General features: G+C 43.1%; 1 protein-coding gene across 2 annotated transcripts in view; it reads right to left on the bottom strand.

The window, feature by feature from the left end:
- FHL1 (four and a half LIM domains 1) overlaps positions 1 to 27,549 on the bottom strand; it is a 240,789-nt gene that overhangs the window by 147,015 nt on the left and 66,225 nt on the right. The window contains exon 2 of one of the 2 annotated variants that reach the window (XM_078688583.1): positions 1,989 to 2,068. The exons of the other annotated variant lie outside the window; for it this stretch is intronic. The gene's annotated coding sequence lies outside the window, so the exon portion shown is untranslated. The remainder of the gene's footprint in view (positions 1 to 1,988; positions 2,069 to 27,549) is intronic. 2 annotated transcript variants of the gene reach the window in all.

The following is a 27,549-nucleotide window of genomic DNA, read 5'->3' as shown; positions in this document are numbered from 1 at the left end:
AATTCCTAGCTTCACACAAAGAGCAAGTGTAGCAAATGTGTTCAGCAGGAGAGTGGTAAGAGTGTAGTATGTAGCTGGTAGTGTATTTTGGAGCACACACAAATATATTAGTAAAGCATAGTGTGGTAACATGCTGTCATCTACAGACGGCTAATTTTCCATGAAACTAAACTTGCACAAACATACAGTTTAACTGGCAAAACTATATAACCGTTAAATGATAATGTGTAGAAATATGGTTCCAGTGAATATTTATCATTTGTACAGTAAAGTGCCTTGATTTGTTTTGTTCTTTTTAAAATCCCAATTTCCATTACATTTCAGAAGTAAAAAAAGGTGGGTAATGATTGCTTTCCTAACTGCTGCTATATTCTGAATTAGGTCCAGAGTTCATTTCCAAGTATCTACATTTTGTTGTGTTACAAAAAATAACATCCTACAGCCTTTCCTTTCACACACATTGATCTCAGTAAGTTTACCACATAGTTCACGTTAAAAACTAGGGGTGAGCGGAAGTCGCGGAAGGGACTATCGCGGAGAGGCACGGTGATTGAACCAATTTCCGTGCCTCTCCGCGATATTTCCGTTACGCAAGCCCGCTGCCCGCCGTCCGCTTCCCGCCCGCCTCCCGTCCGCCTTATTAAATTATATTGAAAGGCAAAAATACAACTTAAATAAAACGTACCTTATTGCGCTGCAAACGTACCCATTGCGGCTTCGTCTTGGAAACTGCGCGGGAGCCTGCGCATTCGCATTCCTCGGCAGGACTGCGCATGCGCAGGCTCCCGCGCCTGCGCAGTTTCCACGATGAAGCTGCGTTGGGGATGTTTGCGGCGCAATAAGGTACGTTTTATTTAAGTTGTATTTTAGCCTTTCAATATAATTTAATAAGGCGGGCGGGAGGCCATCTTCCGATCCGCCCGCGAATGTGCAGAAATTTGCCCTGTTTTTCCGCCTTCTTTGCGGAAGGCAGAAGGTGCAAATTTTCACACATTCCGTGGGCGGAACGGAAATGTCCGCCCACCCATATTAAAAACTCCTCTCTCTTCACAGTTAGAAAAGGAAAAGTAAACACCAATCCCCATGTTAAAAGAATAAGCAGCAATTTGTCAGAAGAGATCGCCTGACATTTGAATTTTGCCTTTGAAGCACAGCAAACGTGACTAGATAAATGCAAAGTTTACAGACATCTTTATTTAATGCTCGTTTCCCTTCTGAAGATCAGGATCTTTGCGAGCCACCTGAAAAAGCAGCTAGTGACCCACCGGTAGGTCGCTACCCGCAGTTAGAGAAACGCTGAAACATACAATGTTTGTGAGGAGCATGCATAGAGTGAAAAGAAAATTGGCAGGAGCTTAGTTAAGTAATGACATTGCTCATCAAGAAAAGTATGTAAACGCTGCTTAACATTTGCCATGTACTACTTATAAAGAAAAACATTTTAAAGCAGGGTTATTTTCACACCAAAAATGTTTTTCAAAATGTGACATATACTAGAGAGAGTATTCATATCCTTAATTTTCAGATCAGACTGAGTAATCATTTGATTATAAATGACCACTATTGGACCAATCAAAATAATTTTATGTTACCATTTTTCTGCATTCCTCTCTAACAGCATTTATTTGTGATTATCACAAACTTGTCCACGCTGTTCGATATGTGCACAGTTTTATGCCCTCTCTATTCCTGTCCTCTCTACTCCCACACCTCTTACTGTCTTCTCGTTTTCTTCTTGCTTTCTGAACCACGCCTACCATAGCCAGCTGCTGCCATTTTCTATGCACTACAATCTCCAGGTGTGTTTTTTGCAGATTGAAATTATAAAAAATAAGAAGTCCATGGAATGCACTAGAATTATTCTGCAAGTACATATTTTTTTTTTTATTATTATAGGAGGTGCGTGTTTAGTGCCGGGTGAACCTAGATCACTTAATAATACTGATTTAAAGAGCCATTTAGAATCTGTGAGGATGCGGTACACTCACCTCTAGGTTTGATTGATAGTGGGCTGTACGTGTGGGCGTGGATGTCACATGCACTGTCTTTAGTCAGTCTTCAGGAATCCCTGGACAAAACAAGGAAAGCACAACCCAGTTCACATTTGCGGATAAAGGTTTAAACACAACTATTGTACAACTCGTGATCCCTGGATGCATTCACTTTAAAAGCTCTAAGAAGTGTTCTAACAAAGTAAATTGGAAACACACTGCATTCTTTTTCTAATCTGGAGTTGTGTAAACACCTCTCCTGGGAACAGGCGGCCCTTCTTTGTATGAGGCTGCGCTGGACCTGGACCAGGAGCCCAGCATTGTTCGAGCTCTGAGCTCAGAGGCTATTTTTGGACCAGGACTGTCACTGGCCGGAGCCCCAACACTAACCACAGTAACCAAAACAAAAGGCTTATTGGTTCAAATTGACATCGTTGATTATTCATTTAAACTCCTGAGAGGGCCTGTGGAGCATTCCATGCACCCGGGCACGGTGACAGCAGAGCCCTCTGCAGGAAGAGCCGAGGGAGAGACAGCCATCTGCAGGAGGGGCCAAAGGACAGCACAGCCCTCTGCAGGAAGAGCCAAGGGACGTCACAGCCATCTGCAGGAAGAGCCAAGGGACAGCACAGCCATCTGCAGGATGAGCCAAGGGACAGCGCAGCCATCTGCAGGATGAGCCAAGGGACAGCACAGCCATCTGCAGGATGAGCCAAGGGACAGCACAGCCAACTGCAGGATGAGCCAAGGGACAGCACAGCCATCTGCAGGAAGGACCAAGGGACAGGCAGCCATCTATCTGCAGGGAGAGCCAAGGGACAGGCAGCCATCTGCAGGAAGAGCCAAGGGACAGCACAGCCATCTGCAGGAAGGACCAAGGGACAGCAGAGCCATCTGCAGAATGAGCCAAGGGACAACAGAGCCCTCTGCAGGAGGAGCCAAGGGACAGCAGAGCCATCGGCAGAATGAGCCAAGGGACAACACAGCCACCTGCAGAATGAGCCACGGGACAGCAGAGCCCTCTCAGGAGGGGCCAAGGTACAGCACAGCCCTCTGCAGGAAGAGTCAAGGGAAAGCAGAGCCCTCTGCAGGAAGAGCCGAGGGACACCTTATCCCTCTCAGGAGGGGCCAAGGTACAGCACAGCTCTCTGCAGGAAGAGCCAAGGGACAGACAGCCATCTACAGGAAGAGCCAGGGGACAGACAGCCATCTACAGGAAGAGCCAGGGGACAGCACAGCCATCGGCAGGATGAGCCAAGGGACAGCACAGCCATCTGCAGGATGAGCCAAGGGACAGCACAGCCATCTGCAGGATGAGCCAAGAGACAGCACATCCATTGGCAAGGATAGCCAAGGGACAGACAGCCACCTACAGGAAGAGCCAGGGGACAGCACAGCCATCGGCAGGATGAGCCAAGGGACAGCACAGCTCTCTGCAGGAAGAGCCAAGGGACAGACAGCCATCTACAGGAAGAGCCAGGGGACAGCACAGCCATCGGCAGGATGAGCCAAGGGACAGCACAGCCATCTGCAGGATGAGCCAAGGGACAGCACAGCCATTGGCAGGATGAGCCAAGAGACAGCACAGCCATTGGCAAGGATAGCCAAGGGACAGACAGCCATCTGCAGGAAGAGCCAAGGGAAAGCACAGCCAACTGCAGGAAGAGCCAAGGGACAGCAGAGCCTTCTGCAGGAAGAGCCAAGGGACAGCACAGCCCTCTCAGGAGGGGCCAAGGGACAGCACAGCCCTCTGCAGGAAGAGCTAAGGGAAAGCACAGCAACCTGCAGGAAGAGCCGAGGGACAGCAGATCCCTCTCAGGAGGGGCCAAGGGACAGCACAGCCATCTGCAGGAAGGGAAGAGGCAAGGGACAGCACAGCCCTCTGCAGGAAGAGCCAAGGGACGTCACAGCCATCTGCAGGAAGAGCCGAGGGACAGCAGATCCCTCTCAGGAGGGGCCAAGGGACAGCAGAGCCCTCTGCAGGAAGGGAAGAGGCAAGGGACAGCACAGCCCTCTGCAGGAAGAGCCAAGGGACAGCAAAGCCCTCTGCGGGAAGAGCCAAGGGAATGTGCGCAGGCATGGCCAGACCCAACCGGCCACAATTAGTGGAGCTTGGTAAAATATCTCTTCATCTGCAATCTGGTCCTACTCCGGGCCTCGTTGTTTTTATGTACTTATTAATATCTACAGTATGTGGCTGCATCTCGAACGCCTTGAACAAAATTGGTAGCCAAATAACAATTTATTATATTTTTGTGTTATGCTGCGATATGTATTGCACTGTTTTCAGGTGTGCCATACGGCTGGTAGTAGATCGCAAGTGATCTCATGTTTAAGTTTCCTTTAATCAAGCACAGTGCTTGGATGCCATGGTTATTTGCAACATAAAATAGCTTCAGATTAGACTTTTGTGTAGTTCTTCTAAAACTCCAGCAGCGCATGTTGCCTCTTTAGCAACAAGGGCAGCTATTCTCATAGAGGGCCTCTAATAATGCCACACGCCTGCCTCTCATCCATTGGCTCTTGAAACTTGGGAGGGCGGGCAGAAGATCTACACTGGATAGCAGGAGCACAAAGACGTTGTAGGCTGTGGTCAGTTAGCAAGCACTTCCCTTAGTCTAGGCCAGAAACACGGCTAATCTAAATTTACTCTAATAATTGTCCATATGTCACAGTGCATTCCTTATCCTTGTAGAAATCATGACGGTGCCTAATTATCCAACAGTAAAATGTACATCTCTTTGACTTGTTTCTTTTTATTCACTTCTACAGTGTAAACGACAAACTCAATTAGAACTATTTGCACCCCAAAAGTGTTGTATTTACAGAATGAAACAATAGCATGCATATAGCAATAGCAACTACACAAAACAGTATGAAAACAACATTGTCAAATACATGACTTAATCTCATGAACAAGCAGAAGAAGCTATAACACTATAACAAGTATAAACTGCATCTCCGACAAAAAACATGCATGCCAACTATAATTTTAAGGATCTCTCTAAATAAAGGGCTTGAAGTGTGGGTCCCTAGCATTGTTCATTTGAGTCAGTGGTTTCAGGTGGTAGTCACCAGCCCTCATTTTCGGGACTGAAACCTTTTTCCTTCATCAACCTTTGAGATAGTGCAAGAAAGACCGGAAGAATATGGAGAAAGAAAGAGGAAGATAAAGATAGGAAAATAGTCACAAAAGGAGAAAGCTGTAATGTAAAAGATTTTTTTTAAGCATATCTGGTATTTGGAAGGATTGATAGCACTGCACTTTATTATCTGCACTTTAGTTAGGCGATAGCTTTACGCCTTCAAAGGATCTGGTGTAAGATAAGGACAAGTATTTGATTTTACGAGTTATAAATAATTCTATTCATTGTGATTTTTGAGGATGTACGGCTTTTGTTATAATTCTGCTCAACAATAAATAAATGTTTTTTTTTTAAAAGTGAGATGAAGAGACAAGGAGTGGATGTGGGTGCAAGAAACAGAGAGCATTAAGAATCAAAATTAGGCAATCATGACATTCAGCACCCCTGTATTCCACACCACCAGCAGGGAATTCATAAGAAAAACTTTGGGCCTATGGCTTTTTTTTTTAACAAATGAAACAGTTGTTAAAATATGCCTGATATGTCAATCTGCAGAGAACATTTTTGTATCAACGCAGCTTAAAAATTTGGCTTGAGGAAAAGTAAAAATACTCCAGTGGTAAATTTCTTTAAGGATGATATTTTTAGATTTTTCTTCAAAAAGGGACTAATACCATTAATGCTACTTAACATCGACATAGACTAAAACCAGGTTCTTATTTGCCATAAAAAAAGGTGTTTTTTTTTGTTAGAAGTAACTTCGTTAATGAGCCCACCAACTGCACCTGACACATTAAAGCAAGATAATCAGGATGTTTGATCTGGAAACGACCAAAATGCATTGATCTGTAAATGTTCTGCATTAAAAAATAAATTTCTACGAGTGTCTACCTTTGTGAATATGTTCTCTGTTGTTCATTAGCTAGTACACATAACCATACATACTGCTTCACCTAGCGGGTCAAAGACTAATCGGAGTAAAAAAACACAGTCATTCACGTTCAAAGCTACCCTGGCGAATATTCACCTTTTAAGCTATTGCGGGCAATGATCCACTCCTCAACCACACATGCAAAACCCCAAATCACGGAAGAATTAATTTAAAACAAATTCACGAAGGTCCCTGAAATGGGGAAGCGGTGATAGAACAGTAGGTTCTTTATTTTCATTGTAAAGTGCTGTAGAAGGGCAGAGTTCTAATTGGTGGTGGTATAGAGTTCCAGGCCCTGTGATCACTTCCTAAAATGGATTTTTTCATGTTTTCTTCTTTCTTCAAGTCTAGGGTTTCTATTAAGAGAGTACCTGGGCTCCTGTGTGGTTAATGGCAGACTAGAATGCACAGTTTGCAGGAGTTGTGTGATCGCACTTTATTCCCTCTGAAATGGGTCGAGCCGCTACATAAAGAGCTACATAGAGGAATGTGGTGGGTTTTTGGAAGTCCACACAGAAAAGACCTGTCAGAATCTACTCCTGACAGTACTTGAGATTGGGTCACTTGTTTGATGTCATTTACTGGGATTAGGTGTTTGATATCCCTCTGCAATTAGTGATCACGAGTAAGGGAGGACCGAGGGGTTGATATGACCAGCCTAAAAAGCAGCTTGCAGGTCTGCTTCAACAGGCGATGCTGCTGACGGTCACGTGCAAAGGGTGTGACGGAAGGACAACATGATTGCAGGGTAGATGGCGATGGAGGCTCTCATTTTGCTAACATTCATTGCTTGTAGGCTAATTCCAGAGCCAGTGCTAGGATTATTGCCAACTGTCAAAAGGAATAGTACCGCTCACCAGACTTCCTCGTCAGTGAGTCTTTACTGTTGGTGAATCCTCATGGATCTCCACTGGCTACCGGTGGAGCGCTACGTACAATTCAAGACACTTTGCGTTCTAAACAGGGCTTTCAATAGCAAAGGTCCCTCCTTGGTGAGACCGTAAGCTTCTCAATTTTTTTTTTTCAATTTCATAAGTCTTTATTTCGATTTAGAAATCATAAAAGACATTACAACAGCTAGGTACTTACAAATTAAAAATTACCCACTGTTATATCAGAAATCAAGTTTTCACAATACCACATGATACTTTGAACCACATCAATTGAAGACCATCCGTAAGTTTATTAAAACAATAAGTTACATACATACGGCAAATATTAGCTAAATCTGTTTGGAGTCATAAATAAACAGATTCATTCCATTGTACAGATACGTTTAAAAACATTCCTAATAAAAACACAATAAAAAAACTCTAAATTCATCATTTTACAAGGTGTATAATATCAGGTGACGTAAACCCAATAGAAAGCTTTAAAAGAACCCCTTAAGATGTCACTGTAGGCTCATTTTGCGTGCGAGTAATCCACATCCAGTGGAGAAACTTAGCCACAGCTATAACCACGGCCTGAGAATTGTCAGTTTGGAGAATCCTAACGGACTCGCTTCCTGTTTTCAAGCCTAACTGCAAACAAATAGGTTTTAGCCATGTTATCCTAGGAACTTTATATTCAGGACAGACAAAAAGTATGTGCCCAATGCCTTCCTGTTGGGTGGGGCAGAAGGGGCAGGTGGAACATTGTCCCCCGCGCCATTTCGCAGTGAAGGCATTGAGTGGTAATGTCCCCACCCTGAACTGATGATATTTCTTACTGTCCCCAGGGATGGTAATCCAGTCACAATAACCCTGGAGACTGGAGAGTGTTTTAGTCCTAGGAATTCCACCGTTAGTGATGGTCCGATACAACGGCCAAATCTTTTTAGCACAAGCATGTTCTAGAACAAGTCTCTGAATACTTTTCTTGGGTGAAAGGAATTCACTAATGGGTCATCCCACAAAGGGGATAGGCCCATGGCCATGTAGATAGCCCTAACCTCCCTCAACCATGATATTTTGTGTGCCCTATCGGCATCTCTAACCTCGAGAAAGGCCAGAGCGTACTTGGAGAGTTCTGGGGTAACCCATAGTCTCCTCCACTACGCAGCTGATCTATACCGAGCCATATCTTCGAGGCTTTGAGATCCCAAATCATATAGAAGAGGAATCAGGGGGGTTGATACTGGAAGGCCTGTGATGCTACGCAAACATTTATTTTGCGCGCTCGTCAACTTCTTTAGGTTGCTAAGTCCCCACAATTCTGCACCATAAAGGACAGCTGCTCTGACTTTAGCATCATAAATCTTTAGGACCGGGGTAATTGGCCTAGTGTGTGACAGATAAAATTATTTGGTGAGGGCTCCCGACAATTGTGCATGCTTCGTAACCAGCTGATTTGAGTGATGTTTCCAATCTAATTTGGATGATAGGGTAATGCCCAGATAGGAGAATACTTGGGTCTGTTCAAGTTGTGCCCCATTCATTACCACCTTCCCTCTGACATGCTTGGATTTGTGTAAGAGCATGAACTTAGTCTTAGTTGTGTTAATGACAAGTCCATGGTCATTGCAGAAGACTTCAAAAACATCAATGGCCTTCTGGAGGTCCCGTTGAGTCCTTGAGATTAGTAGCGTGTCGTCTGCAAACATCAACAGGGGGATCAGCTTACCATCCAACTTGGGAGCAGCGGTTGGTGGGTGCTCAAAATAGCTGATCACCCTGTTGATGTATAGTGAAAAGAGGGTCGGTGCCAGACCGCACCCTTGGCCAACTCCCCAATGCGATTGGAAATTTGTCAGTTACACTCCCCTGCTGGTTCCAACGGACTCGGACAAAATTGTCCTCGTGTAATCTAATAAAAGGGACAAGATATCCAGGGGCATGCCCTGATCTTGAAAGGCTGCCCACATTTTTGCGCGTGGCACCATATCAAATGCTGATTTAAGATCAACGAAGGCCGCAAAAAGCATGCCCCCCCCTAAAAGCACCACCTGCCAGTAAATTAAAACAAATCTAAAAACTTGGTCAACCGTGCTGGTGTGGCTGCGAAACCCGGCCTGAAGGGGCGATAAAACATCATTGGCCTCAATCCACCCCTGGATTCGCTGCAATAATAGCCTTGCCACCACCTTTTGTATACAAGCAATAAGGCTGATCGGCCTGTAATTTCCTGGGTCCGAGCACTCCCCCTTTTTAAAAACCGGGATAATCTCGGCACTCTTCCACGACTCCGATATGGGTGAGCCCATAGCGATGCCGTTTGCTAGCAAATGAATGTAAGAAGCCCAGAGCTCCTTGTCATTCATAAACAGGTCTGCTGGGACTGAGTCTAAACCTGGGGCTCTAGCCTTTGGGATATTATTCAAGATCTTAATAACCTCTATTCTGGTAAAGGATAGGGAGATAGTAACCTGGTTTAAGATGGGAAGGACCTCACTCTCGTCACCAACCGCATCAGTAGACGCGAACTGGGACGCATAGTGGGAAACCCAAAGATTAGGCGAAACATGATTAGTGGGTTCACCCCTTTTAGCCCCCTACCCCATTTTACCATATCCCAGAAGGAGCACATTGATCTTTCTCTACTGGCACTCAGCAGCTCCCTCCAATATTCCTTGTCCCACTCACGTTTTGCAATGTATTGCGTTTTTTTGTACATGACTCGGGTATTCTTAATCCTAGCCATATCTTTGGTTTTTACAGCATCTGATAGGGCTTTGTACGCAGCCCTGCAAGACTTGCCATACCATTGGTCTTCCTTTCTAACAGGCCTAATATGCTTTTTTGTCACCTTTTTTTTACAAAAAAACACCTTAACTGGCTAAAACATTTATCATGGGTCTGGCCAACATTGGATATAACTTCCTCGACAGTGGTATTTTTCTGAAGTTCCACAATAGCCTGGACAGTCAAATCCCTCATAGCAACAATATTTTCTTCTTCCATTGTGCAGTTATCCCATCTTATTCGTCTATAGTCATTAGAAAGGGCTATTTCCACACAATCCTCTGGGGCCTCGCTTTGGTGTGATTTAAACAGCCTAAATGATCAAATTAATGGTTCATGGTCGCTCTCCACCCGTTCCACTATCAACATATCCTCAATACTAGCCCAATTCTCTTTGTTAGTGAGGATATAGTCAATGCGGCTATGTGATACACCATTGTTAAAGGTAGAAGCGCCATGTTTATCAGAGGTTGTTCTTCCATTTGTGGCACGTAAACCGTGCTCTACACATAAAACTTTGAGATGAAGCGCGGCCTCTGACCATTTTTTAATGGGTGCTAGTGTCAACTAAGGGATATTCCAGATATGGTCTTCTTCCAAAGAAGATCTATATCATAGCTGTCTAGGGGTTCAAAACAGCAGTTCAAATCTCCTGCTACTATAATATTACCCTTATTACAGTAGAACTCAAGGAGAATGTCTAGTTGGTCAATTACTTCAGAGGATTTGCCTCCTGGCAGACCCCTGAAATAAATGTTAAAAACAAATAGGTCCTTACAATCAGGACATTTAACTTTAATTAGCAAAATGTCTACACTATTGGTATCCAACTGATGAACGGAGTATCTACTATCTTGCTTTACCCATGTAAGTAAGCCTCCCTTTGGTCTCCCCCGCAGGCTGGGATTAGCCGGGACATAAAAATTCAGATATCCATGTCTAATTTCGGGTGACACCAACCATGTTTCCTGAAGAAGAATTATATCCCTACTGTCTAGGAAGGATAAACAATCCAAGGATGTTACCTTACTTCTCAGCCCTGCCACATTCCACGAAACCAAAGTCAATAGATAGGGAGAGTCGGGACTATTGGATGGAACATGGCAACCAATATCAACCTGACCCTCTCTTGGTGTTATGCTATATGATTGACTCTCCCTGGGTAGCTCATGAATTGGATCAATTCCACTCTTTGATGAACCGTCAGACCCAAGGTGGACATTAGCTTCCAATAAAGTGTTTCGAAGTTGGGGAGGTGCTCTATCATTAGTAGTAAGCCTCAAATCCTCTTGATGTCTACCCTCTTCTAGATAAAGTCAATCGTTACTATCCAGTGAATTAAAGATCTCAAATCTGTTGCTAAGTGGTAGAGTAGCACTTGGGGGGGACAACCTGTGGTAAACCCTGACTCATAGCCTGAATACCTGGGTAGGATGAAGGAAGGTAAAAATAACCCAATGGTAGCACATTTACAGAATCGTGATGGACCCTAACTGATCCAGTCTGCCTTAGAATAAGTCTGACCAGTTCCGGGGAACTAAAGTTGACGATGACACAGTCCCCCTGCATACCCTTGCTTGAATGGCCCACCCATGATACCCTACGAACAATCTTAAAATTAGCATATAAATGATCTCCCAGTACTGTTTTGTTGCTCAGAAAATGTAGGGCCTTATTTTTGAGCGCTGACCAGCGCTCCACCTCGCATTCTGGGAGCTTGGGGACATTTGCCAAAATGATAGTATAGGGACAAGCCTCCGGGGGTAAGTGAAGAAAGACTTCCCTAGAAGAATTATTCGCCGATGGAAATAATCTCCCACTCGGACCCTTAGAAGCATGCTTTACTGGGGGATTAATATTTTGTGTCACTGCTGGTAATACAGGGGTGAAATAGCTATAGTATTGATAGGCTGCAAACTTCCCTGCACATTAGTTATTAGAGCAATGGGAGCAGCAGTGTTAGAAATCAATGCTATTGTTTTTTGCCCCCCCCCCCCATCATATAGGCAGTCATTTTTAAGATATTTTTCCATAGAATCTAGCCTATGTTCTATAGACTCAAGTTTCTTCATAACTAGATGAAGAAGTGCTCCAAATAGTTCCTCCATGTGCCCAATCAACCCAGGCAAAATTCCTTCAGTGAGCCCATTCGAAGGAAGTGGCAGTATATTAGTTCAGGCATTAGGCACTGGATGAAATATTAAGGGAGTAGGGTTTTCCGGTTGGAGACCCAACCCAGATGTGGAATTTTTATTCTTAGCTAACTTAGCTTGTTGATGGCTACCTTTCGGAGGACCATTAGCTTTTCTCTTTACTGGATGTTCCTTCTGTCTAGCCCCAGGAGGCAGTTGTGACTGCCTAGTCCGTGTAATGGGGGGAGAGGGTGAGGGACTAGGAGTAGGAGAACTAATAGAATTGGAAATTTGTAATACTGGCACACTATCATTCTGAGAAGGAAGTACCAGCACCTGTGGGGAATCGGGATAAGGACATATACTAACAGAGGCCTCAAAGCCCAAGTCTTGATCAGAGTTTATGTTTGAACGATGTAATGGCTCTAACGAGAGCCTCCTCCTCTCTACCAGTTCTATCTCCTTATTAATTGCTGATTCAGCCCGTTTAAGAAAGGCATCTATCCTCCCAACCCCACCGCCACCTTTCCCACCCCTACGACTAGTTTTACTCATGAATAGTACAAGATCCGCCTTCACAATCCTTAGTAGAATGCCCCCCTACACCAAATAAGCTTAAGCCAATAATTTGATACGCTCAGTTCTGGTGAAAAGCACACTTATCTAGCCGACGCGTCTCATAATGTCATGGGGATAGCGATGTTAGAGGACTGGCCCGGCCCGACCTCCTCTGGCCACAGACGGCCAGCCCTTTGCCCGGGCTTCGCCCGGCACGTCCCGCGACGCGGGAGATGGTCTCAGTTTTAAAGCGCCTCCAGGCGCGAAAGTCCGATGGAGCGGTTTCCTGCCGCTAAGCACCCTGGGAGTTGGAGTCTCCCCCTCACTGCGGCCACGCCAAGGTGATAGAAGCTGTGGCGGCGGGGGGAGACAGTCACCGGGAGCTGATGCTGGGACCAAGTGAGTAATTTGAGGCCTTAAAGGGGCTGCAAGCAAAAATGTCCCGGGAGCCTTAACGAAACACCCGCTCCCCCGGAGATGGTCTCAGTTTTAAAGCGCCTCCAGGCGCGAAAGTCCGATGGAGCGGCTTTCTGCCGCTAAGCACCCTGGGAGTTGGAGTCTCCCCCTCACAGCGGCCACGCTAAGGTGATAGAAGCTGCGGCGGCGGGGGGAGACAGTCACCGGGAGCTGGAGCTGATGCTGGGACCAAGTGAGTAATTTGAGGGCTTAAAGGGGCTGCAAGCAAAAATGTCCGGGAGCCTTAACGAAAAAAACCTAAGCTTCTCTTTATGTGCCTGGGAGAACTCGAAGATCCTCCTCCGCTCAGACCTTGAGGATTCCTAAGATCAAAAGATCTCGATGGGGGGTCGCTCCATCTCGTTTTTGGCTCCTAAACTCTGGAACGCACTGCCTCTGGAGCTGCTTTCTGTGGAGCTCGAACTCCCCATCCGTTAGGCACTGAAGACGTGGCTTTTCCGTGACTGATTCCCTTGCAGTCCTATCCTCTCACGGTGTCTGTTGCATCGCTGGGAGTCCATCATGTGGCCATGCACTATACAAAAACACTAGACTACACTAGTTTAGTGACATCTGTGATGTAGAACACTTGGTCCCGGAATAATGTTGTCAAAATGGTTCAGAGACAAATAACTGGGAATGTTCAGTTTTGCTGCAGTGGCGCCCCACGCTGGCTGTTGTGTTCCACGGTTTCCACATGCCTAATGTTTATTGTCCTTGTAAGTCCAAGTTCTATTAAGTGGGAGTTTCAGAGTGCTGTTGGCTTAGGCTGACCCTAGCTGATTGTTTGGAGTACGTTTAAAACTGTGTCCCACTATTAGCTACTTGTTCATTGCTAGCTCGTTTTATCATCGATAAGTGTATTCCTGTGACGGCCCAGGTGGGAATTTTTGTCTAGCCTCTTTCCATTGTTATGTTCATGTTACAGTTCTGAAAGCTATCTTTGAACGTAAGAATCTCCGTGGGAGGCTGGCCAGCGAACATTTTCGTAATTTCCTAAATAGTGTGCGGCAGGCATTTGCAAGTCCAGTTCACTGTTGAACCTACGTATGCAATGGATCACTGCTCCACACAAGCCAGTTTCAAATGCTTAACATTCTTACTTTTAACCGCGAAATGTAACAGAAAATCTGGAAGGAATAAGCACACATCTTTCCATGCTTTGGTTTTGGCTGCCCATTACCAAAGCAAACAGGAACATTTTGAAAAGTGTTGCTGTTTTCAGGTGCTGATAAGGTTTACCAATTTTTTTTATTTGACAAAAACATCTGCGTGGCTGCTTTTGAAATCCTCTTAAATGTATTAAATATGCGTCGGACAAGAGCCCAGGTTGTTGCAAGCGCTGGTGGTCTTTCTCATCTATCAGTCTGCCGTGACGTCCTAAGTCTTTCTCTAGTGGTGTGGTTTCACATAATTTGAGAACACTTGCCTGTCTTTCTCTGGGCAAATGTAAAGCTGTCGTCGTTCTGGGAAGGCACCGCTATCCCTGAGGGCTGCATCCTGCCAACCATGTCACTGGCACGCTCAGTGCAAGTTGAGGAGTTAAGAACCCCGTACACAAGGCTCGAGTCAGGGTACCACGCGGGTGGACGGCGTCCCCCCACTTATTTTACAGGGAGCTCGATAACTGGAGCAAATGGAGCCACACATTCACTCGTTGGCCTCTCTGGGGCGAGATCGGAGCTCATTCAGAACGCTGCTCACGTGCTGGCTTCTCTGATGCAATCGCATCTAAGGGGTGAGCGAGGGGAGGCAATGAGTCTGATGGTGCAAGCCACCTTTCATGACGTCACTTCCTGTCGTGACGTCAGTGTCCCCCCACTTCTTTTTTTAGGACTTGTGCCCTGCCCGTACATAAGACAGAACTCTCAATCTGGTCGCACCCAGTTCTTAATTTGTACACAGTACGTGTGCACTGCTCCAAAGGTTTCCTTAGCAGCCACCGCGGGTGAATTCGGCCAATACCAAATACCAGTGATTTCTTTGCTTGATTACAACTCAAGTCTTTCACTTCCTCCACCAACCTGCACCACCTGTCACTTTTTCACACTAATGTAAGTTCACTTTTACCATTTGTTCTCCTTTTGTCACTCCTGCCCGATCTTTCTCTTCCTCATCCCTTTTCTGCCCTTCTCCTTCTGAATCGAAGTGTTAAGATAAAAAATAAGATGTGGTTTGAAAATAAGTGGTGGGGCCCATGACCTGCTATTCATTGCACAAATAAAGCAATGCTCACAACTAACAACTGCAGCCCAAAGGGAACCAAGGGGCTCAGAGGCTGACAGGAAAGGGCAAGAGAGAAAAGTGGAAGGGAGGTGCCTGGCTTATAGTCTGTCTCTGTCTGTCACGAATCATCACCTGTAATGCCTTTTGGGAAGCCCAGTACATTTCCACCACCTCCCAGGGTGCTCCGCAAACATGTGAAAGGAGAAACTGAGCGTTTCGTGGAAGGTGATTTATGAAATATATATAAAACTACATTACTGATGTTGACTTCCCATTAAATTAAAACTAAGTGTGTGGGCATGGAGTAAAGAATCAATAACGTTTTTGTATATTAAATTCTAAAGATGAAAGAGATACACTTAAATCTTACATTTTCAGGAAGCCTGCAACCATTAATTCCATTCTGCATGCCACCAGTAAACTCATCCACAATACAACACAAACAGGGAACAAACAGGTACAAGACTGAAAGCAAGAGACTTCAGCAAGAGCACGCTTATTGAAGCAATGGAAACATGCACTGAGATCTCAAATGAAAATATTTTACACCAGGCCCACCCCAAAATAGAGGTAAACCTACGAAGCAAGAATCAGAGGAAACAAAGGTTGTCTTCATCATGTAATACACAAAAGAAAGCAATTAAATAAATAATTGTAATTCTGAAGCTTATAAAGCGCATGGTTACACTTACCAGTGTGTCCCCGCGCTGAATAAACCGCTGAGGAACCCGTCCTGGCCTGTTCCTGTGAGGCGCCAACTCCTGGGCACCCCCCTGGTGAAGCCAGGCATCCTTAGCGATTAGGGCCGGTGTGGAGACTAAGCAAGCTATTGCCCAGAGTTGCAGCGTGGGACCCCATGATTAGAGTAGGCACCGTGCCGAGAATTATCGGGTCCGCAGACATTTGAGCTCAAGACCCTGCCGCGACGGGAATTGAACCCTGGTCCTGGGCCAGACCTCTGCATCAGGGTCTGCCGCTCTAATCAGTGAGCCACACTCACTCACTCACTGACCATATATAACTAGCATCTTCTCGCTTCAATATCAGCAATTGCTACTTTCAAAAATTTAGAACACCTCCATATGTGGCTATGTAAGGATTGCATCTCATCTTTGGCGAAGTCTGGCATTTTGCTAGCTTTCACCGGTCTCATTCTGATGTGCTCTGTGGGTGCAATGACTTGTGATTCCCTTCTCTATTAATGGAGGCTTACAGTAGCTTTTTCACTGACTATGTGGGAGGGACTCATAGCTACACTGTGTAGAGTTCAGCAGTGAGCCACACTTCAAGAGTTCTGGTAAGTGGAGGTTACCTCCTGCAAACAAATGTATATTTCAGTATTGGGGCTTCATTGTTTCCTTAGGTGTCTGGCGTTTCACTTTTTTCTAAATCTCTTGCTGGCACTGGGATGAGAGTGGAATTTAGATGTGGGGTCATAAAGTTTAGGGAGATGTCATTTATGCTAGAATTGGGACAAATGCGGCTTCAATTGTTTTCGCTTCTCTGGATCTTTGTTCAATGGAGTTTATGCTCTCCTACGTAAGTGGAAGAACATTTTCTGCACTGTGCCCAACTGCCCATTTGCAAGTGAGAATTGTTTTTAGCGTGGCACCATTCAGGTGTGGTGGTGTAGTACGAGTATGGGTGGATCTTGAGTTTGTATTCAAAATGATAGAGATGAATTTGTACAATAAGGAGAAGATGTGGCACAGCGGCCTGAGCTGCTAACTTGGAAGCTGAAGATCCAGGTTAGAGTCTTGGGGGTCCATTAGGATGGCGGGCGGACTTAGTCCGCCCGCCCTCCCATCGGTAATCGGGACCGCCCACCATAAGGGCGGGGGTCCCGCGGGCGGTATTAGGATGCGTCCGCCACTATGGCGGGCGCATCCTGTATTTTCAGCATTGTGGCGGGCGGTGCCACAATGCTAAAAATTCACTTTTACATTTGCATAAACAAAGTGGCAGGCACCGCGCGGTGCCTGCCGCTTTGTTTATGCAAATGCCGGGGGGTCCCACAGGTACCCCCCCGTGTGCACCCCCCACCTCTCCTTCACCAGAGTGAAGAGCACATACCTTTCGGTGGCGGCATCGCCGCCACGGAAAGGCATCTCCCTAAGCCCATTGCAATATGGCTGGCGGTGTCTAATAGACACCGCCACCTGCTCAGGTGCATTGCTCAGGTGCACTGCTCAGGTGCACTGCTCAGGTGCATTGCCTGCCCCCTGTGTATGGGGGTGGGGCACTCTGGCCTCTAATGCAGAGGGTGGGTAGGGGAGCAGAAGAACTTGAGAAAGAAAGATGCCAGCTCCTGCACATCACTTACGTTCAGCGGATCTTAATTTGGTCATTATCCCGTGAGTTAGGGGAGCAAGAATGGGAGGCCACTCTTTTTGTGCTCTCTGGAACGAGTTACCCCTTTTCATCAGTAACATTGAGAATCACCTGCATTTCTGGAAAACCCTGAAGACTTAGCTCTTTTCCATCTTTCATTCCTTCTTCTCTCAGTCAGCCAGTAAATATTATACATCTATCCCCCAGGACTAGCGCTGCGAAGCTCCATTGTTGGAGCAGTTATGCACTTTATAAACTCTAAAACATTACATAACTACGGAGGCCTTGAGGCTCTCCTCGCAGCCCCCAACCCAAAGGCTCATTTACTGGAAGGCCACCAATCACAGACCAGAAAAAGCTGCTTATAAAATACACAATGCTCTGGGCCCGGAGCGCACTACAATGACCTGCAAGAATGATAGAAGTTAAATATTGATGCTTGTGGTGGCCCAAAGAAGGGACGGGGGCCCCACCAACCTTTTTCTAATGTGTTGTGTGGGGCTGCTTGAGATGAAGGAGCCCCCTTAGAATGTTTTTAGGAAACTCACCCTACCTTTTCCAGTGGATTGAATCCCTGATCCTGAGAGAAGATGGTTACAGATCAACACACTCCTGGACTTGGAGCTTTCACTCCTGGACTCTGGAGTATCATAACCACTTGTGGTGGGTCCTACGACGGATCACTGAAACAATATCGATGACAAAAATATAGAACTACCATAATATCAAGTAAAAAATATAGAATGACGATCGAATTCCTATCTCCAAACAGGTAAGTACAAAAATATCGAATCAAAAATATCGTTGTAAAAAATATAGTTAGTCAAAATATCGATTTTTTTTAAATGCTTTAAAGTAATTAAAAATTAATGAAAAAATAAATATAATTAACTTAAACATACTTAAAATACGTAAATAACCTTAAAATGAATAAATAATTAATGTAAGTTAAAAAAAATACAGATGTATTTGTTAATATATATATATATATATATATATGTATATGAACGTAATATTAACAGTAGGTAAAGCGTTGGATAGCGTAGGGGTAAAAATTACTATTCCCACTCCAGAGAGTGCAACAGTAGGGAAGGCGTTGGATAGTGTGAGGGTAAAAATTACTATTCCCACTCCAGTGAGTGCAACAGTAGGGAAAGCGTTGGATAGCGTAGGGGTAAAACTTATTATTCCAACTCCAGAGAGTGCAACAGTAGGGAAAGCGTTGGATAGTGTAGGGGTAAAAATTACTATTCCCACTCCAGTGATTGCAACAGTAGGGAAAGCGTTGGATAGTGTAGGGGTAAAAATTACTATTCCCACTCCAGAGAGTGCAACAGTAGGGAAGGCGTTGGATAGTGGGAGGGTAAAAATTACTATGCCCACTCCAGTGAGTGCAACAGTAGGGAAAGCGTTGGATAGCGTAGGGGTAAAAATTACTATACCAACTCCAGAGAGTGCAACAGTAGGGAAAGCGTTGGATAGCGTAGGGGTGAAAATTACTATTCCCACTCCAGAGAGTGCAACAGTAGGGAAAGCGTTGGATAGCGTAGGGGTAAAAATTACTATTCCCACTTCAGAGAGTGCAAAAGTAGGGAAAGCGTTGGATAGCGTAGGGGTAAAAATTACTATTTCCACTCCAGAGAGTGCAACAGTAGGGAAAGCGTTGGATAGCAGGAGGGTAAAAATTACTATTCCCAATCCAGAGAGTGCAACAGTAGGGAAAGCGTTGAATAGTGGGAGGGTAAAAATTACTATTCACACTCCAGAGAGTGCAACAGTAGGGAAAGCGTTGGATAGCGTAAGGGTAAAAATGACTATTCCCACTCCAGGGAGTGCAACAGTAGGGAAAGCGTTGGATAGCGGGAGGGTAAAAATTATTATTCCCACTCCAGAGAGTGTAACAGTAGGGGAATCGTTGGATAGTGTAGGGATAAAAATTTCTATTCCCACTCCAGGGAGTGCAACAGTAGGGAAAGCGTTGGATAGCGTAGGGGTAAAAAGTACTATTCTCACTCCAGAGAGTGCAACAGTAGGGAAAGCATTGGATAGCGTAGGGGTAAAAATTACTATTCCCACTCCAGTGAGTGCAACAGTAGGGAAAGTAAATACTTCATATATTCATTAAAAAAAATATATTAATACCAATTACAAATTAATTACAAATAATTAACAATTTAATATAATATAATAATTAATCAATTAAAAATAAAAATAAAAAATATTTATTAAAAATCATTACCTATTAATACAAATTAATTACCAATTTACAATTAATTTATTAGCAAATGAAAAATAATTAACAATTAATTAAAATAAATACCAATAAATAAATTTAAAATTTTAATTACAATTACATTACTTCCCACCCAATTCCCCTATAAACCCACAACCCGCTACAGTAAATAAATTAACACAATTAACATATTTATCAATTAATCAATTAATAAATATTAATTACCAATTATAAGTTAAATTACCAATTAAAAATTAATTAACAATTAATTCAAAATAAATACCAATAAATAAATTAAAACATGTAATCAAATATAATTAAATTACTTCCCACCCTATTCCTCTATAAACCCACAACCCGCAACAGATTTTTTAAAAATAAAATTAACATAATTATCAAGTATTCAATTCATAACAATAAATTACCAATTATAATTTAATTAATTAATTACCAATTAAAAATTAATTAACAATTAATTCAAGATAAATACCAATAAATAAATTAAAACATTTAATCAAATATAATTAAATTACTTCCCACCCTATTCCTCTATAAACCCACAACCCGCTACAGATTTTTTAAAAATAAAATTAACATAATTATCAAGTATTCAATTCATAACAATAAATTACCAATTATAATTTAATTAATTAATTACCAATTAAAAATTAATTAACAATTAATTCAAGATAAATACCAATAAATAAACTAAAACATTTAATCAATTATAATTAAATTACTTCCCACCCTATTCCCCTATAAACCCACAACCCGCTACTGAAAAAATAATAATACAATTAACATAATTATCAATTAATCAATCAATTAATAAAACATTTACCAATTATAATTTAATTAGTTACCAATTAAAAATGAATTAACAATTAATTCAAGATAAATACCAATAAATAAATTAAACCATTTAATCAATTATAATTAAATTACTTCCCACCCTATTCCCCTATAAACCCACAACAGATTTAAGTTATATGAAATACCATAAAATTCATTACTTAAAATAAATTATAAAATAAATATACACTTTTCACACATATACTAACATAAAAAACACTTTAAAAAATTCGATATTATTAAAAAATCGATATATTTAACATCTATATTATATACTTCGATATTTTGACTTTCTATATTTATGTAAATCGATATTAACTTACCTCTAAATCGATATTTTTGTTGTCTATATCATGTCCATTCGATAGTTTGTCCATTACATTCGAGATTTTTGTTGTCTATATTCTGTCCATTCGATATTTAGTCCATTCTATATTTTTAACTTGATATTAATGCAATTCTATATTTTTAACTCGATATTTTGACTGTATACCGCCTACGACATACTAGCTGTCAGATTAAAGTAAAATAAAGATTCAGAGCCACATTTTGATTTATTTTTTAGAAAGAAATTTTATTGGTTTTGTCCAAACCAAGTACAAGTAGTATCTCAACCCAACGCCTGTTGCCAATCTTACAGAAGATACTGTGTCGGACCCCCAGACATCCCACAGAGACACATCTTCTCAAACATCTGCCAGCCCATGATATTACCACAATTCGCATTACACTTTTTGGTGCATACACGGACAACCTCTAGCAGTATATATAAGTTGTTCCTGTTTAGCGCACCAGTCTATCACCCTGCGCCACTGTGCTATTGTTGGGTATGTGGAGACTTCCATACCTGTGCAATGTCTCTGCAATTAACGTGGCTAAGCCGATCAAGGCTTGCTCTCCTCTGGGTTCCCCCAAAACCGCCCAGGATCCACAGGAGAGCACTTTTACCATCAGGTCACTGTGGTGAATATTGTTTAAATCTCCTGCCATAAGTGGAGGGTATTGTGGCCATAGGGTACAGGGCCCATAGGGGTGTAATGTGATAGGAGGGTGTCACCATAAGTATTCCAATCTAACAGTTGCACATATTTGTAATTTAATGCAAAGTAGTTATTAGTGTGTGTAACAAAAATACTTTTCATTTTTAAAAGAAAAAGTACGGACTAGACAATGATGTATTGAGTGTTATTGTTGTGTACAAGTGAGCTGGATTTCCTAGCCACACCACTGCACATTGGTAGGCCTTGGATGCTGTGCTTCAAAACCTTGAGAGTGTCAAGTGCTATGATAAAGTGCTTGGTTCCCAGTAAAAAGGCAATTGCAGACTTTTATGTTTGAAGGGTGCACATCCTTCGCAACTAATAACCCAAGCTCTTACAGGTGGGGTGGGGGTGGGGGGTGGTTTGTGTGTGTGTGTGTGTGAGTGAGTGTTGGTGGGACACATGTTCTACATTGTCTTGAACATGGTTACTTACATGGGACTCATTGCCTTGATAGGACCCATTTTTATCCACTCTCAGAACTACAATCTGCAGTGTTCCCATCCACTTCCAGTTTTAAGAGCAGCTGAATCAAAGACATAAATCTGAACGCCACTTGGAATGTGGTAATCAGCTTTCCTCACTCTTTGTAACACTGGTCAATGACCGCAACCCCTATCTCACCCACATTCAGTGCAGGAGACCAGCTCTAACTTTTGGGGACTGAGACTTATTTTTCATCACGTCTGACTTAAAACAAGAGAAAGAAAGGCAGGAAAGGAAGAAAGAAGGAGGAAGGCAAAGAGAGAAAACCAATGACAAAGAGAGAAAGCAGGGAAGAAAAACAACCTGCAGGAGAGAGATAAAGAGACATGAAGTGTGGGATACTGAAAGAAAGATGGATGATATGGAACCAAAGCTAGGCAAACTTGGCATCGGGCAACTCTAGCATTCCGCTGTGCTAGCAGCAGACTCCTAAGAACAACTTTCCCTGTTTCACTACTGGGCGGGTCCACAATAAGGGGGTCATTATGATGACGGGCGGACTACCATAGTGGGGAATGGGACGGCCCGCCATAAGGGCGGGGGTCCCGGGGGTGAGATTAGGATGTGCCCGCCACAGTGGCAGGCACATCCTGTATTTACAGCATTGTGGCGGGCGGTGCTCTCTGCACTGCCCGCCACAATGCAGAAAATGCTGTTCACCATTTGCATAATGAAAGCAGCAGGCACCGCGCGGTGCCTGCCGCTTTCATTATGCAAATGCAGGGGGGTACCACAGGTACCCCCGTGTGCACCCCCTACTGTCCTTCACTTTGGGGGCCCGCAGGGGGCCCCCAGAGTGAAGACCACCTGACTTTGCCTCACAGCCCATTGTAATATGGCGGGCAGTGTCTTACAGACACCGCCGCCATGTTACAGGTTTTCCGCCCCGGCCGCAAGGCGACCGGGGCGGAAAACAGGCGGGCGGTGTTTTTCACCGCCGCCTTCCCCTCCGCCATCCTAATCTGGTGGAGGGGATTTGGGCTTGCAATGTCGGGCGGTTTGCCTCCGCCAGGCCGGCGGTGGCCACCGCCAGCCTGGCGGAGGCAAACTGCCCGACATCGTAATGGACCCCTAAGTGTTTATCCAAGAATTACTTCGGATCATGCTCCTATTGTATTTGAATTACTGGGTTGTCTTAACAGACCTAAATGTCTAAACTTTACATACGACCGGAAATTAGGTTTAAACATGGAATTTAAGGAGCACATGGATAGATGGTTGCAGATTTTGTGGGGGAATAATAAAGGGACGGCCACAGTCAGCATAGTCTGGGACACTTTTAAAGCGTGTTTTCGAGGGGAATGTATTAGCTTCACCTTTTGGCAGAAAAATAAATTTTAAAAAGAATTGGCCACGCTTTATGAGCATTTAATTGAGGCTGAAACCTCATTAACTAAGGGGGTTGCCTTCGGCTTGAATGATCTATTCGAATTGGAGAATGAGGTGGTAAAGGAGAGGGCTAATGTCTTGGGGTATTGGAGCGCAGAGAATGCCAGAAAGTATTTAACATCTAGAATGCAAAGACATGAATTTGGTGAAACAATTGGAAAACGTCTTGCTGTACGATTACGGATGAAGGAGTCAGCTAGAAACATTCTGGCATTGAGAGATGTAAATGGGGTATCACACTCCGAACCCCAGATCTTTCAGCTGTTCTACTCTGAATTATATACGCAACAGAGTGGGGGAGAGGTGGGACGGATTGGATAGAAATGCTGGAAGAGGGCTTAAAAGTACTCGATCCCACAAACTTACAGGAATTGGAATCCCAGATTACGATGCTGGAGTTGGAAAGTGTAGTAAAAAGCCTGGCTTTAGGTAAGGCCTGATAGAATTCCCGGGGAGGTTTACAGACAGTTTTTTAGCATCATCAAGGATGAGCTGTTGAGAGTTATGCAGATGGCACAGGCGGGTTACCCTCCTAGATCTTGGTCGGATGCCACGATCGCGGTGTTCTGTAAGAAATACAAGGCTCCTGATTTAGTAGGATCTTACCGTCCAATATCTATATTAAATGCCGATAATAAAATTTACTCTAAGATCCTGGCTAATCGATTGTCTAAAGTTATTGTGTCTCTAGTGTCGCAACATCAACGCGGTTTTATACCGAAAAGAGGCACGGTAGATCATGTAAATAAAGTAATTACTTTACTTGATATTGCAGGTGTAAAGAAAAGTGAGCTCGCGCTTATCTTACTTGACGCTGAGAAAGCGTTCGACCGTGTTCATTGGGGCTATATGTGGAGGGTTATGGGTATAATGGGTTTTGGCCAGAAATGTATTGTTGCGCTTCAGTCTCTTTATGTATCCCCTAAGGCTAGGATATCTGCTATGGGATTGCTTTCGGACTCCTTGAGCATTACTCGGGGAACTCGGCAGGGTTGTCCTTGTTCCCCTCTTTTGTTTGCCCTGTACATTAACCCTTTTATTGAACAACTGACCCAGAGCGCACTCATTCCTCCATATCGAGTATTTGATTATTCTTTTTCCGTGTTTGCATACGTGGATGATATTGCCGTAGCTACAGTGAATCCTGTACGTGCAATTGAAGAAATCGAGAGATTGGCTAAAGAGTTTGGTAGCGTAAAGGGCTATAAACTCAATGAATCAAAGACTCAGATCTTGTGCTCGGATACCTTAGTATGGCATGATGATAGGGTGGTAAAAGAAGTCACGTATCTAGGGATTCAGATTAGAGCGAACATGACACAATTGGTGGATGCTAATTGGAATGCGTTGATTGCCAAAATCAAGACCTCACTAGATAGGTGGGAGCAATTATATTTTACTATTATTGGTCGGTCTAATATTGTTAAAATGAATGTGTTACTAAAGGTTCTTTATCTGTTCAGGTCAATACCTTTAGAAATATCTAAAAATAGGATACAGGTCTTGCAATCAATGTGTGGTAAATTTATTTGGAGTCCTGGTAGACCCAGACGGGCAATGAAATGTATGACATTACCCCTGGACAGAGGGGGGTTGGTGGTGCCTGATTTTTTCTTTTATTATGTTACTTGTTTTTTGTTAAAAATGAGGCTAATGATCACGGGGGAGATGGCTGCGAATATGGCTATTTCTCCTACTATTTTTGAAATGCTATTAGGCCCAATCGCAAAGCAGTGTTGATTTATTGAGCTAGATGGCAGCTATTATAAATGTACGAGCTTTAAAGTATTGATTAGTGCATTTAAAGTGTGGAAATGGCTTGTTAAAATAACTGCAATGGGGTAAATTTCTTATTACACACCCTTCAAAGCCTATAGGCATTTTACCAGGAATATTTTCAGATGATGTGTCACAAAAGTGGCAGAGGAAGGGTGTGAGACAGTTGGGTGATTTGTACATGGATAATGGGATTTGTAAATCATTTGATGAGGTAATGGCCCAGTTCGCTTTACCTAGAACCTATTTATTTAAATTTCTTTTAATACGTGACTTTTTATCCCGTCTTAGGGTGGTTATGCAAACAAACACAGTGGTTGAAGGGGTTAGAAGACAGGTTAAAATAGGAGTTTTATATCAAATCCTACTTTCGGGAAGAACAGATGACCTCGATAAAGTTAGATTGAAGTGGGTTACTGCGCTAGGGGATCCGGATATTGAAGTAGAATATATGCTTATGTTGGCGAGAGAATCATTAATGTCTGCAAACTTAAAAGCTCAATTTTTTAAGACTTTGTTTGACCTATATTATACTCCGGTACGCATGGCAAAATGGGGGGGTGGATATGAGGGCAAATGCTTTCGTTGTAGGGATGATGACGCGGATAGTATTCATATTTATTTTAGTTGTGTTAAACTTCAAAGCTTTATTTCAGGAATTGAAAAGGCGTTGTCACTGGTTATTAAGATGCCTTTAGTCATCACACCTGCCATGATGTTACTGGGGAAAATTCCTATAAATAGGTCATCGGATGTATTATATCAACATCGCCATTTTATTTTCTTCTCTATGACGATAGCACGTTTGTGTATAGCTACTGAGTGGTTGCAGGAAAACCCACCTGTATTTCAACAATGGCGAGCTAGAATGTACAGTTTATACAAATTGGAATGGGGGCTTTTCTCGGTTAGGGGTTTTAGGAAGAGACAATTGGGCTTAAAAATTTGGAGCGCATTCCGCAATTATGAGGATTAATAATTGTTGAAATTATGAAACGTGCAGAAAAACAATGGAAAGAATGAAGTTCTTTTTTTTTCTCTTTTCCTTTTTGTATGATGATCTGGGCTGATTTATTCCTTTTAAGGTTGCGAACTGTAATGGATTTCTATGTATTGTATATGTGTTTTCGCTGTGAATATATAAATAAAAGAAAGAAAAAAAAGAACAACTTTGGGACCCAGCACTATTTTTTTTATACAGATTAAGTACTATCTGCTCTTTCTAGTCTCTCTGCTGCAAAATCAAACAATGTTCTATTTGATGTGAACTGTAGCCTGTTATATTAGCTATCTTTACTCAAAGAGATATTCCAGGTCTTTCAAAACTATTGCATGCTAGTGTGACAATTTCAGGTAAAGGCTGATCTTCCAATGTTGTAATACGCACTTAGAAATAGATCAGGACAAACTAAAAACATGTCAATCATACAAACCAATCCTTAAGAGAGCTCTGGACAGTATGAAACATGCGAAGGCTGAATAAACTGTACCTTACATGTGTGTTAATGTAAGAAAATGAAGCCTGTGGTAAAAAATATCTCATGATGTATGTGACTACGCACACGATAGAGAGCCTTCTCCTGGTGTTTGAAGACCCGTCCCTCCTTCCTCACCCCCCCCCCCCCTCCACGTATATTTACACACAGAAAAATCTTCCTTTCCTATCATGTGCAAAAGGACTCAGATCTCCCAGGCTGGATGACCAGGTGACTCTTCAACCTGCAAATTTGTGCTTAATGCAGGACATGTGTGAGAATGTAGGTCTATCTGGCTCGGCTGCTCTTGCTCTCCAGACACACCAAAAAAGCCTTCTCTCGAGGCTCAGGCCCAAGAAGTTTAAGTGAGATCATACAAGACCACACCCTATCCTTGCGCCTCAGGACCCTCTGGTTGATGATCTGCCTGGACACAAGCTGAAATTCCCATTTACAAATCCCACTTTTTTAAAGGTACTTCTGTGCCGCAAATGTAAAGAAAAAACGCTGGCAACGTTTTGTGTTTTGCACATGTAATTGTAATGCGCTAACCCTGTGGTTAAGTATTGCAGAAGCTGATGGCAAAAATGTCCTGACCTGAAAAATGAAATGGGTTTTGTGGCATTTATCCAGCTTTTTCTCTGGCGCCGTTATTGAAGGAAGTGCATCAACCATAAAAATGTGTTTCCTAGATATATAAAAGCCTTATCTGCCTTCTGAAAAGCAGCTACCTAAAATGCCTTTCCAGATGAGGGCAATCAAGAAGAAACATGCGGGTTTCCTTCCAGCCACAATCATTCTACTGCGCCCATCAAAACAATACTTGAATTCCAGACGTTTTGTTTTGGGTTATTTTAAACATACTTTAATGAATGCATTGTAATGAGTTGATTCAATTACATGAAGAGCTGAAATATTATCCAAA

Source organism: Lissotriton helveticus, chromosome 4_1 (assembly GCF_964261635.1).
Source record: "Lissotriton helveticus chromosome 4_1, aLisHel1.1, whole genome shotgun sequence".
In the NCBI taxonomy this organism is placed as follows: Eukaryota; Metazoa; Chordata; class Amphibia; order Caudata; family Salamandridae; genus Lissotriton; species Lissotriton helveticus.
The sequence above is the reverse complement of the archived record's forward strand: the minus strand, read 5'-3'. Positions and strand labels throughout refer to the sequence as shown.